Raw genomic sequence first — 6,000 nt, 5'->3', positions numbered from 1 at the left:
TGTACATGTGAGTAATGCATCATTGACTTTGCTTCATGGCCATATGTCTCCCTTACATGTGCATGTTCACAATCATGGAGATGCGGTATGTGAGATGGATTCTTCACCATCTTCCTTCCACGGCTGGTCCACTCCCTTATGCGTACGTGTTCATGATGATGACGGTGTTAAGAGTGCTTCACCATCTTCCTTATGCGCTCGTGACCCTTCCTTACATGTACATGGTTCTGATGTAAGTGGTGCTAGCCCCTTATCCCCTGCTCCTGTTCTGGCCCATAATAATAGTTATTTTGGGAACATAATAGTAGTTATTTTGGGGGAGTTTTGATGCAGTTTTATAGAATAAGTAGGCAGTTGCAAAATGAAACAAAATTGAGCAGTCTACTTTGAAAATTGTTGGAGATATGTGTCTTTGAACAAATACGTAAAGGTATAGTAATACATTTTTACTCTTACTGCCTTGAGCCATTGTCCCTGCCCACAGATGTAATTGTTTATAAGTCAAAAGCAAAAGGGTTGATTTAAGTAAACATCTGACTCTGGGAATTTCTAAGACCGAAAATGAGTTAAAAAGTCTAAAGAAATAATGAGATGTATTTGGTATGTTTTACTATTGATAATACGTAGCAAGTTTAGGCAATAGCAGACCAGTTAGTGACATATTTTTAACATGTACGCTTTTGTTTGAGTCACTGACATTTAGGTTTTGCTTACTACTGTTCAGGATAAGTTGTCTATTAAGGTATATATAAGGTCATGATTAGCACAATTTACTAATTTTCCTACTCCTTACTGTACATAATTGCTTATTTACTGAGGTTTAAACTACCCTTGGTGATGATAGTATGCAAAATTGCAAATTAATTAATTATCTGCTCCATACGTGTTGCTTTATTAATCACAGTTGAGATACAAAATGAGGAAACCAATGTCTTATTGTTTGATAGAAATGAGCCATAATTATTGAACATAGCAATGCTTAGCATGCACCATCTGGCACCCCTTCACCAGATTTAGAATATTTATGACATCCAAATCTCAGACCATTACTATTGGACTGCCATCTCAAGAACTGTGTTCTAGGGCTGACTACTATGCATAAAATGAGAAATGTATATAGTATTTGTTGTTTTGATATGTGTAGTTAAACAAAATAAAAAAACTTAAAATATTTATTTACAATATATATAGTAAAGGTTGTCAATAAACCATGTCAAAATTCATATGGTCACATTTAAATGCAGTTATTTCACTGGACAACTAATTCTGATGACATGTGGAAGATCTTGAAACAAGTTCTGAATTATGATACTTACAGAGTAGAGCATTATTCATTACGATACGTACGATTTGCAGATCCAGAATCAAAAGACTGAACAGTTGGAGTCATGATATTCTTGAAAATAACGTATTCTTCATCACTGATGCACCTGGCACACATCCTGCAGAAGTTCCACAGTGATGACAATCACTGGATTCCTTGAAGCATCCCTCATCATATCTGTATTTAAAAAAGTGAAGGGCAACTATGCTAGAGAGGGGTCTAATGTACCCTAGAATTTAATACTTGAGTATGAAAACACATCATTTGAGTTAGAATGAAAATATATGGTAATATATCCATTTGTGGCAAGTCAATTCACTCTTCCTGGTAATAGGCCTACAAAGTGAAAATGAGAATTTTCTTGATAAAATTAATTATTCGAATACAATTAATTATTTGAATACCTACTGTCAAAGTTAGCTTATATCTTCGTGCCACTAGGTGTGATTGGCAATCAAAATAAAATATAATAACACTTGGCTAACCTGCTAGAACTGTTTCTGTAATCACCTGTTTCCCACCAGAATTCTTCATGACCACCCACTATGTGATATACAAACCCTCGGTCCTTTACAATAGGAATTACTTTAGGCGTAGCCTGGACATGGCCACTGAAATCTTTAAACAAGACGGTTCGGTAGTTGACTACTGGTCTGGTCATTGGTAGTTCCTCCGACCGGATGTAAACATTCCAATTTGCTTTTGGCCATAGGTGTGGATAGATGTGTTCTTCACCGCTCTCTGCCCAACTGTTATTGCTGATTTTTTAAAATCCTGGTGGGATTTTTCCTTTTTCTTTGTATTGATTGCTGTGATAGTGTGTTTGTAATTTAATTGTGAAATGCAAACCCATGAATTACAACAGCCTGTGTCCCTGCCCCCAGCCGGTGCTGCCCCGGGGTAGTGGGTAAGGGGTGCAGAGAAATCTGCGCCTCGGTGAAGATTGACCCTCATGCACTTTGTTCTTCTTGCCGTGGGCATGAATACAACCTCGATATGTATGGGGAGAGTGTTCTCTGTGGCCTGTGTCACAGTGGGGGAAGTTTTACTGGGAGGAGGAAATAGGTATATTAGGAAGACTAAATTGGTCGATGGAGGTAAAACACCTCCCACCACTCCTATGGTAGCTAACCTCTCTTCCTAACTCTCTTTCGGCAACCGTCCCGTACTTGCTGTCACCCCTTCGAGACAAGAGAGGCTTCTGCTTCTTTCCCTTCTGATGAGTTGCAGAGGGAAGAGGAGGGATGGCTGTGGTTGCAGACCTGGTGAACGCTCCTATACAGTCCATTACCCGCTTCGAATGTACACCTTCGGAGCAAGGGGGGACCCCCAAAATTAACCCGACTTTTGCTTCCGCAGGTGAGGTGTCAGGTTTAGGACAGGCGTGGACTTCCTTGGGACTGGCTGGCACTCCATTGATCCACGCTTTACTATCACACCTAAATAGATGTGCCAGCAGCACAGTACATTGTTCCCCACTATTTGCGGGGATGCATACTAGACCCCCATGAATAGTTGAAACCCCCTATAAAAACATTTAAAACTGCTTATTTTGTTAGTTGAAACTCAAGAAACTCAAAAAATGCATTTTATGATGAAAAAAAACCAAGAATTTGTGGTCATTTCTCATAGAAAAATACAGCAAATACGTGAATTTCCCACAAATAATGGGTAGATATTGTCCATAAAGAAATCAGCGAATATGTGAGTCCACGAATGCTGAGAACGTGAATACGGGAGTCTACTGTAACTTATGCAGTCGTCACCTCCACCATCACCACAGTGACGCTGGCCTGCTATTACATGCTTCCTACCCTGGTCTGGTCGCACCATCCTACAAATGTGTCACCTACAGAAGTGATGGGGACTAGGCCCCATTTACCAGCCTAGCAGTTGGCTGCTCCTGTGACTGCAGTGCCTCCTTCTCCTGGTTTTGGTGTGGCACCGCTACCCGTCCCAATGGTTACTGCCCCTCAGTCTCCTCTGGTTGTGACAGAGGTGACCTTGCCTGCTGTTTCCGCTGTTATGCCTGCCTCTGTTCCTGCACTTGCTCCTGCCCCTGTCCCTGGACCTGGTCCTACACCAGCTCCTGGACCTGCCGAGTCATCTGCCGCCCCTTGGGGTCCCTGACAACTCTACTGCAGAAGCTGTTGAAGAGGAAGGCAAAGAAGAAGAAGAGATTGAAAAAGGTGGTGTCATCATCTTCATCTTTGTCCTCGTCGTCTGCCGCCTCCTCACCTTCCCTTTCGAAGGCTTCACGGCCTAAGAAGGGGAAGGCAGCTTCTCCACCACCGAGGAAGTCTCGCTTTGAGACTTTGGACCGCTGACTGCAGGGGTGTGGAACTTTCACGACAAGTAATTTCACATCAACATCCTGGAACTCAAGGCAGCCTTCCTGGCTCTCCCAAGAGTTTCAAGAATGTGTGATGGGACACTGTGGTGTTGATGAGTGACAACACCACAGTAGGGGCATAGATCAACAAGCAAGGGGGAGTTACCTCTCTTGGGCTTCATTGGTTGACAGTGCAGGTGCATGAGTGGGCAATAACACACTTGATAGAGCTGTCAGCCAGATGCATTCCAGGCAAGAGGAGTGTGGTGGCAGACAAACATAGCTTCCAGGATCAGGTGGTAGGGACCAAGTTGTCCCTTCACCAAGACATGACTGAAAGGTTGTTCAGCCTATGGGGGTGTCCAGTCATACACTTGTTTGCCATCTGGTTCAACAGGAAGCTAGGGACCTTCTGCTCCATTGTTCCAGACCAATGGCCACTGCAGAGGATGCGTTCCAACATCAATGGGACAACCTTGAAGTTTATGCCTTTCCCCCATTCTGCCTGATTTGAGAAGTGATCAGCAGGGCGCTGATCACTTCGAATCTTTGGATGATTCTGGTGGCACATAAATGGCCTCAGGCCGTTTGGTATCCTGACCTCCTGGCTCATCTCTCCGAGGCACCGAGAGAGATTCCCTATGGCAGAACCTGCTGTGCCAGGTGCCAGCCACACATTGAATGGTACCACCAGGCAGAGTCATCTGTGTCTTCACGGCTGGAGGTTATCCACTATCTCTTGTGAGCGAGAGGCTTTTCTTGCTGAGCAGCAACAGAGATGGCAGGATGGATGGATGGGTACAGTAACATGCCGAACTTACGCCAGGTTAGGTTCGAGACCCCTTCACGCAAAGGGAAGTTTCGTGTAAGTTTGACACGGTCTCTAAAAATGTTAATAAATGCTTACTTCTAGAGTCTGAACACTAAATATGACCCTAATCATGCTCCCTAAATATTAACCCTTAAACGCCGACTGGACGTATTTTACATCGACATTTTTTGTCTCTCGGGTGCCGACTGGACGTATTTTACGGCGACATACAAAAGTTTTTTTAAAAATTCGCGGAAAAATACTTTTAGGCCTACCAGCCGAAAACTCTTGAATCACGCGCCTTGGGGGATGCTGGGAGTTCACGGATCAAGGTGTTGTTTTGTTTACAATCGTTACGCAGGCGCGCAAGCGCGCATTTCTTTCTTACCGCACTAAAAAGTATCTGTGACACATCTCGGAAATTATTTCGTCACTTTGACATAATTTTTGTACCATTTTAAATTAGCCGTTACATGAAGTATTATATATGAAAATGTGCGCATTTTTATGTAGAATACAACAAAAAATACTCATGATTGAGGCTTTTATCAGTTTTGAGATATTTTCATATAAATAACGATAAGTGCCAAAATTTCAACCTTCAGTCAACTTTGACTCTACCGAAATGGTTGAAAAACGCAATTGTAATCTAAAAATCTTATATTTTAGTTATATTCAATCATTTACCTTCATTTTGCAACTAATTGGAAGTCTCTAGCACAATATTTCGATTTATGGTGAATTTATGAAAAAACTTTTTCCTTACGTCCGCGCGGTAACTCTTCCGAAAAAAATCATACATGCGATTGTGGTAATGTTTGCACCATTTTAAAATTAGCCGTTATATAAAGTTTTATATATGGAAATATGCGCAATTTCATGCACAATACAACTAAAAACAACCCATGGTTGTAGCTTTTATCAATTTTTAAATATTTTCATATGAAAAAAGATAAGTGACAAATTTTCAACCTTTGGCCAACTTTGACTCTACTGAAATGGTAGAAAAACGCAATTGTAAGCTAAAACGCTTATAATCTAGTAATATTCAATCATTTACCTTCATTTTGCAAAAAAATTGGAAGTCTCTAGCACAATATTTCGATTTATGGTGAATTTATGAAAAAAATAACATTTTCTTTACGTCCGCGCGGTAACTCTTCCGAAAAAATCATACGTGCGATTGTGGTAATGTTTGCACCATTTTAAATTAGCCGTTACATAAAGTTTTATATATGAAAATGTGTGCAATTTTATGTAGAATACAACAAAAAATAATTAAAGGTTGTAGCTTTTCTCATTTTTGAAATATTTGCATATAAATCACGATAAATAGAAAAAACCACGTTCGGTCAACTTTGACTCTACCGAAATGGTCGAAAAACGCAATTGTAAGCTAAAACTCTTACAGTCTAGTAATATTCAGTCATTTATCTTCATCTTGAAACAAATTCGAAGTCTCTAGCACAATATTTAAATTTATGGTGAATTAAAAAAAAATACTTTCCTTCCCTCCGCGCGCGGATTCTTCGC

At 40.8% G+C, this 6,000-nt stretch overlaps 1 protein-coding gene across 1 annotated transcript in view; it reads right to left on the bottom strand.

Annotated features, from left to right (window-relative positions):
- Positions 1–1,158: 1,158 nt before the first annotated feature.
- LOC135223608 (lipase 3-like) overlaps positions 1,159–6,000 on the bottom strand; it is a 211,913-nt gene continuing 207,071 nt past the window's right edge. The window contains exon 10 of the mRNA XM_064262196.1: positions 1,159–1,501. The gene's annotated coding sequence lies outside the window, so the exon portion shown is untranslated. The remainder of the gene's footprint in view (positions 1,502–6,000) is intronic.

The sequence above is a fragment of the Macrobrachium nipponense genome, chromosome 10 (assembly GCF_015104395.2).
Source record: "Macrobrachium nipponense isolate FS-2020 chromosome 10, ASM1510439v2, whole genome shotgun sequence".
In the NCBI taxonomy this organism is placed as follows: Eukaryota; Metazoa; Arthropoda; class Malacostraca; order Decapoda; family Palaemonidae; genus Macrobrachium; species Macrobrachium nipponense.
Note: the sequence above shows the minus strand (reverse complement) of the source record. Positions and strands in the feature narration are given on the sequence as shown.